This window comes from Anolis carolinensis, chromosome 1 (assembly GCF_035594765.1).
Source record: "Anolis carolinensis isolate JA03-04 chromosome 1, rAnoCar3.1.pri, whole genome shotgun sequence".
In the NCBI taxonomy this organism is placed as follows: Eukaryota; Metazoa; Chordata; class Lepidosauria; order Squamata; family Dactyloidae; genus Anolis; species Anolis carolinensis.
The window spans coordinates 274,987,403-274,995,219 of NC_085841.1; positions in this window are offsets into that span (position 1 = coordinate 274,987,403).

Below are 7,817 nucleotides of genomic sequence, written 5' to 3' on the forward strand. Positions count from 1 at the left end.
CCCTGAGACTGAGGAAGCAGTCCCGGGAGTACGTCCCCACAAGGCCCTCAACTCTAAAGATCCAGACCTTAACTTAAGCTCTGGATCTTTAGAAGTATTTAATTAATGTGGAATAAATTAGGGAAACCCAGTTTACTTGACATTAATTCACTTTTACCTGAGGTGTCATTTGGACACCTCAGGTAAAAAGTGAGACAGGTCCCGCATTTTGGACCTGTCTGGAAAGGCTCTGAATCTGAAGATATATCAGGCATGCTGCAATATGACAGGACCTAAATGGAGATTCTCCCTAACAACCACTGAACTGTAAGTCCCATCAATCATAATGTACATATAGGGTTGCTGTGAGTTTTCTGGGCTGTATAGCCATGTTCCAGAAGCATTCTCTCCTGACATTTTACCCACATCTATAGCAGGTATCCTCAGAGGTTGCCTGCCATAAATATGGGCGAAACATCAGGAGAAAATGCTTCTGAAACATGGCCATATTTTGCTGATGCATTGCTTAGGCAGTATCACAATACGGACACAAAAGCTGCTTTAATGTAGACCCCCTGAACTCATTCTCAAGAATGGAATGGAATTTTTACATCGTCAGGAATGTGCAGGATGTTTCCTGTTTACGTTTTCCTCTAGACGGAGACTTGTAACATACCCCACAGGGAAGGGGGGAGGGAAGCGGATTTGTACAAACAAAAATGTGGCAATGAGATGCACCATGCAAAGCTCACGTGCAATGTAAGCTATTATTAAACTGGTGTGATATGCCCTCTTAAGAACATTTGGAGGGAAAGCACTAATAAAACAGCAGTGCACCTCATTCATCTCTTAGCCTATTCTTCTACAGTGAGTTTATACACTGCACTGAAATGTCTCTTGTAAAATCAGCAGGAAGATCTGCTGTGAGGGAGGGACAAAGTAGAGAAGCATAAATTCCAAACCAGAAAGATCCGCTCTGAGTCCCCTGGGGGGAGATAGGGCGAAATATAAATATTATTATCATCATCATCATCATCATCTAAGTGTATGGAAAATATGAAGGGAGAAAAACACAGCATGTCAGTCAATAAATACTGGTATTATAGCGAGACTGGATAAGTAACCATTCTGTGGTGCAGTTATAGCAACTACAACTGTAGTTTTTGTAATCCATAATATTAATATGATCATAATTTTAAATCAGTTGCACTAACCAGTCTTCAAATGTTTAACCAGTTTAAAAGCTGGCCCTAATATATTTTGCAGCAGGTTTTCTTCAGTTCCATCAATGGAATGTACTCCTGCTTGGCTGTAAGTGCTTTCCATCACTGATCTAGTGAATACAACCCTTCACACAGAAGGGTTTCATCTTTTATAAGATTTTATTAGGCAAGGAATATTCAGAAAACAACACCTGATATTCATTGGTGATCTCCCATTCATGCCCTAAACAGGGCTGAGCCTGCTTAACTTTCCGACAGGATCTCATGCCTTTAGGGTATTTAGGCCTGGCTGTTTCTCTAGCAGGAAAGGTTTTACCATGAAGAATGCTTTCCCACGCTAAATGGACGAAGGGTCAAGGTTTGCCTATTCCCTCACTCACTTCAGTCATACTTAGCTGGATCTACACAGCCCTATATCCCAGGATCAGATCCCAGATTATCTGCTTTGAACTGGATTATATGAGTCTACGCTTCCAGATAATCTGGGATTATCAAATAATCTGAGATCAGACCCTAGGATATAGGGCATTGTGGAAGGGGCCTTGGTTCTCTGAAAATTTGCTCTCAAGAACAGTGGGAAAGGTTACTTTCCACCAGTGAAAATGTTCTGATAGGACCCCATCCATTCTATCCTTTCAGTATAGAAATAAAACTTCTGGATTCATCCATATGATTTTAATGCTGAAAACATGTAATACAGTACACACTTAAAAGAGGATCCCCCCTATATAAGAGTCAATGCTTTTTCTAAAGGGATGCCTACTATGTCAACACATATGTATGTTACCTCAAAGAAAAGGGAGTATGTGCTGCTTATAGAAATATTGTTTTACCCGTATGCTAGGTCAATTAATGGACTAAAACTCATATGATAATCCTGATGTTTCTTTTCAAACAATTATTGTTTGAATAACTGCTTAACAAATATTGTCTCCCAAAAAGGCTATAGTGGTTAAAAACTGAAAAACAGGCCTTGCCCTTGCATTTGCAACCCAGAGACCAGGCATAAAGGAAAAGGAAGGACAAGGTAGAGTTGATAATAAGATGATAATGCAAGAATAAATGAGGGCCCTTCTACACTGCCATATAATCCAGAATATCAAGGCAGATAATCCACATTATCTGCTTTGAACTGGATTATCTGAGTCTACACTGCCATATAATAGTTCAAAGCAGATAATCTGGGACCCCTTCTACACTGTCAGATTATCCAGGTTATCAAAGCAGAAAATTCACATTATCTGATTCGAACTGGATTGTCTTCGAGCCCTTCCAGACAGGGACCAAAATGTGGGCCCTGTTGGACTTTTACTGGAGACATCCAAACGATGCCTCAAGTAAAAGAAAACTAGTTCAAGACAAAGCAGGTAAACCCTGCTCTGTCCCGAATTAATTAGATACCTCATTAGACCCAGGTCTTCTTGAAAGGCCCAGGTCTAATGGAGTATTGGGCCTGTGGGAACTGACTCCCGGGCACTCCTGGGCATCAGTCCCCACACCCATCTCGCACCTTTTGGCTCCTGGAGCCCAAAGACACAAGATAGCACAAGAGAGCAGCATCATGGCGATCCAGTAAGGTATTTTTATTTTAAGGTTCTGGGGTTTTTTTTGAAGGGGGGGATTCCAGCATGTTAGTTACCACACTGGCACGGGCAGACCCCCCCCCCCCATGAAAGCCTGGGCTTTTGTTTGGGTGTGGGGACTGTCTGGAAACACCCTTCGTCTACACTGCCGTATAATCCAGTTCAAAGCAAATAGTGTGGATTTTATACACTGTATAGAAAGGACCTGGATTTCATACAGCTGTGTAGAAGGGGCCTGAGTGATTCTTTCCATATAGAGCCAAGTTCCTAATAATATTTCTGCCTAGACGTACAGCAAACGAAGCTCTTTAGATTGCCAGCTTTCTGTAATAAACTGCATAAAAGACATTTGCATTGGTCCTAAGTAGGTAATTGGAAACATGAGATTTAAGGTTACAGAATTTCAGAATTTATATTTGTACATAAACAATTTATATTTATATTTTTGCAATGTTTACAAAATGTTTTGCAAGGTTTGTGTGCTTGACTTTGTTGTGACACGCCTCAAGCCACTAGGAGAGGCAGGTAAGAAATACAATTATTATTTATTATATGTGGCTTACAATTAAACCTTCCCACTGTGACTTTGTACTTTTCAACCATTCTTAAAAGTAGGCCAGTATTATTATCATCATATTACAGATAACAGGTCAGTGTGGTATGATTTGAGCGTTGGACTATGACTAGAGTTTGAATCCCAGTTTAGCCTTCGAAACTCGCTGGATGACTTTAGACAAGCCATACACACTCTCGAAGGAAGAAATCTTGCCAAGAAAACACCATGACAGGTGAAAATCAGGGTCACCAGAAATCGAGAAACTACTTGAAGGCCCACAACAACAACAACAACAACAATATAATCACTTGTGTCCAGTCACAAGTATTCTTTTAGAAGGCAAAGGGGCTCAAGATGGTGATAGCAGTCCACTCCCAAATACTGTTCAAGCTAAAATAGTCTGCAGCAACAAAATAACAATATGTTTGAGACCAGGAATTTTGGATAGATTGAATGCCTTTGTTTCTTGAATTTTATTATGTTGCTTTTTGTTGTTTTTGTTGTGGTAGTCTTGAAGTAATATGACCTTTATGTATTCTGTACAAGGATCTATGTCTGGATGGTGAGGCTTAGGAAATGTTTAAATAAAAAGGAATACAGTAAAATGCAGCATGGAATGAGACTTAGGCCCCTTCCACACAACTGTATAAAATTCACATTGAATTGGATTATATGGCCGTGTGGAAGGGCCTTTAGAAAACAGATTTAATGATGACAAAATGGACAGCCCCTGTTAGCACACAGTTATGCAGACAGGGGGAGACTACACAGTATGAAGCCATCACACTTGTCTTTGAAGTTTATAGTGACAAATTCCAGAAGGGTGTCCCTATTAGTTGCAACCAAAACAACAAAAGAGTCTTGTGGCAGCTTAATGACTACACATTTATTGTGGCATAAGCTGTCAAGGACAGCTCTATTAAGCTCACCACTTTGTTATGATCAGCAGGTGTCTGTCTGCCTGTCTATCTCTATAATCACCGAAATAGAGACAGAAGAAAATTGTTTGAGAGGAAGACCAATTGATGGAAGACATATAGATGTATTCTGTTACTAGTAAAGGTAAAGGTTTCCCCTGACGTTAAGTCCCGTCGTGACCGACTCTGGGGGTTGGTGCTCATCTCAATTTCTAAGCTGAAGAGCCAGCGTTGTCCATAGACACCCCCAAGGTCATGTGGCTGGCATGACTGCATGGAGCGCCGTTACCTTCCCGCTGAAGTGGTACCTATTGATATACTCACATTTGCATGTTTTCAAACTGCTAGGTTGGCAGAAGCTAGGGCTAACAGTGGGTGCTCATTCTGCTCCCAGGATTTGAACCTGGGACCTTTTGGTCTGCAAGTTCAGCAGCTCAGTGCTTTAACACACTGTTCCACCATATGCAAATGATATTAACTGAAAGAGCTAAAAGAACCAATTGGGACAGTAGTGACTCCCACACATACAGACTGGCACTTAAGGAACAATTAATGTATGTAGTGAACTAAGATGAGGTTTGAACAGAATTATTCATTATTCATTTTTCATATTTATTAGTTATTGATTCGTCAATTAATTATCAGTTAGCCATGGCCACCCTTGAAACAAATCAGTTCCTTGTAGTGGATGTACAGGCAGTCATGGAGTTACAAACATCCAAAATCTGACTCATAGTTAAAAATGGGGGTGAGACAACAGGAAGTGAGAGAACCTACCCTTCAGAAGGGAAATTCACTCCTGGAAGAGTTATCATGCGGGAAAAGGCTCTCTACTGAAGTTTTCCTCACAAATCCTTATTTCTACAACAAGCCAAATTATTCAAAATCCAATTCCCACAGGGACAGAAAGTAAGATGAAATCTTCTGAACAGGGGCACAGACAGCAAAACAAACACCACAGGGGTGTTAACCCTTCCCTATGCTAACCAAAGCTTAAAAAGATACATTTTTGGCTGGAGTTCCATTTAAAAATGTATCTGTTCTGACTTACATATAAATTAAACTTATAATCAAACCTTATTCAAAATTTGGGACTGCCTGTACTTTTCATGTGGAAGTTTATGCCAGAATAAATTTGTCCTTAAAATGCTGAAAATATGATGATTTTCAAGTTTTTTATTGAAAAAGCTTATTCTTCAAGTGCCTTGTACCTGGGAGATATGAGCTTCAGAAGATGAAAATAACACTTTGAACAGGTGGGAAAGCTTGCAAGCAGCTATCACTTTAAATCTAGCCAGGAGGAGGATTCCAGGGTCTTGCCTTCATTATCTTTTCTACTTAATTGTTTTGTGGCCTTCTTCTTAAGCACTGGCGTAATACTCTGGGAAAGTGCCGCTCCGCAGTGGTTAAAAGTGCACTGGAACCGAGAGGAGCTAAGGACTAAGATTCCAGGTTACTATATTTAGAGTGCAAAACAAGACCTCTTGGGTCTTACCCATGAGAGGCCTGTCAAAATTGGCAGACATGTTGCTGATGGACTGTGTTTATGAAAGGATGTTGTTTGACAGAGTGACTTAGTGAATGGTAATAATATATACGGTATGCAGGGTGTCGTTTTTATCTTAGGTTTGATTCAAAGTATGCAAAATACATACAGATGAAAGGGAACATTTCCCCATCCTAACAGAATTTTTTTCCAACCAACTGTCAGAACATTTCAATTTTTTTGTACCACAAATGCTATCAGTATCACTTTTGTGTGCAAACATATTTCAGGAAACGTTCATTCTGTGTAAAAAATTCAGAACAATTGAATAAAAGAAAATACGAGATTTTAAAAAGACCATAAGCAACTCCCTTCACTAGATTTGGCTTCAAAGGAAAAACTCAATCGTAACATTTCCTCTTAACCATATTTCTGCTTCCTTGATTGTAAATTCAGCTAATTTGCATGATTCTTTTATTAAAAAGTAATACTTCTGTTTTAAGGGCACACCCATCAGCACCTGCTTCTCTGTGGTCGGAGATAAATAATGTGCTTCCGACTAGTGTAGCTCCTCACAAATGATACCAAAAATGAACACAGTCTGAAATGGTGTGATCGTAAATGCACTTTCCTACACAGTTCTCAAATGAATAAAAAAGCTAGCTGATATGTAAAAATATACATACCATACAGTATTTTGTAAGTACAAGGAAGAAATAGCCATAGCTGATGACTGAAGCAATATAGAGGGTTTCTATAATAATTGCACTAAAAGGGAATTTGTATGGAAACCAATGTTCTTTTTCATCCTTGCCGACCCCAGCTTTATCAGATGCTGTTAAAATGCTCTCCTGATTTATTTGACCATCACTGTTAGGGCTAAAGCAGATATGACATGGGTGGACCTTGATGGGAACATACAAGTATTGTTTGCTGTATAAGGCATTTGCAGAGGGCTCCAGTTTTGATTAGAACAAAAGTGCAGAATGGGTGAGTGGGTGGATGATTAAATATTTCCTCCCCAAGCTATTTCCCAGTTTAAAGCTAGTATCATGTGCACTTGCTTAGGAACAAGTTTCATTGAACTCAATTGACATGCCTATGTTTTAAATTGCTTCCTCCTAAAGCTGTTATTAGCTTTGCTGGAAAAAATGTGTACTATGTTTGTATTATGCCCAACATCCGATGAGTCTAATAGATTTAGTAGAGTCATAAAAAGTGGGAAACCCAGCGGGTAACACAGAGTAACTCGCATAAAGTGGTCAAAGGAAGGGTAAATACATTTGCTTCCAGTGCTGCTCTTCCTATCACAATTGGGGACTACTGCAGCTTAAAAAATATTGGTAGATCCCATAATGATCAATCAGACTTTTGTCCATTAGTAAACATGTAAGTAATATTTAAGCAGGCTTCTAATGTCAAGAAGGCATCATGAGTTTGTTCATATATTAAAAGGTATTGTATTGCCATGGCATTCTGATCATTGTGCCTTATTTTTATCATTATTTGATATAAAAATGATTGTATCATAGCTATAACGAAATCCTGTGCATGCTACTGTGTTCAGTGGGGTTACTCCAATTGGATTTTCTGCCCCAAAACAAATACAAATGACCTTGGTATATTATGATAATTGCTCAGTAACAGGGTAACTTGCTATGCAATACTGTTTTCTAATGAGAAACAGCTAAAGTTGTTGTTCAAATATTTAAACATAGTTATCTTGTTGTCACCCCTTAACCTTATCTTCTGCAAGCTAGACGTACCCAGATAACCAGTTCAAAGCGGATATTGTGGATTATCTGATTTGATATACTGGTTTACATAGCTGTGTGGAAGGCAGGGCCGGCCGGAGAAATTTTAAAATATTAAGCGGGGGTGGGGAAAGCGCCCCCCCGCTGGCGCCGTGGGAGGCGTGGCATGTGTCGCGGGAGGCACATGGCCCCGCCTCCTGCGGCGCCGGTTGGCCCCGCCTCCCGTGGCGCCGGTGGGCCCCGCCTCCCGTGCCCTGGCCCCGCCTCCCGCCCAGCGTCCCCTGGCCTCGCCTCTCACGCAGCGTGGGAGGCGGGGTCA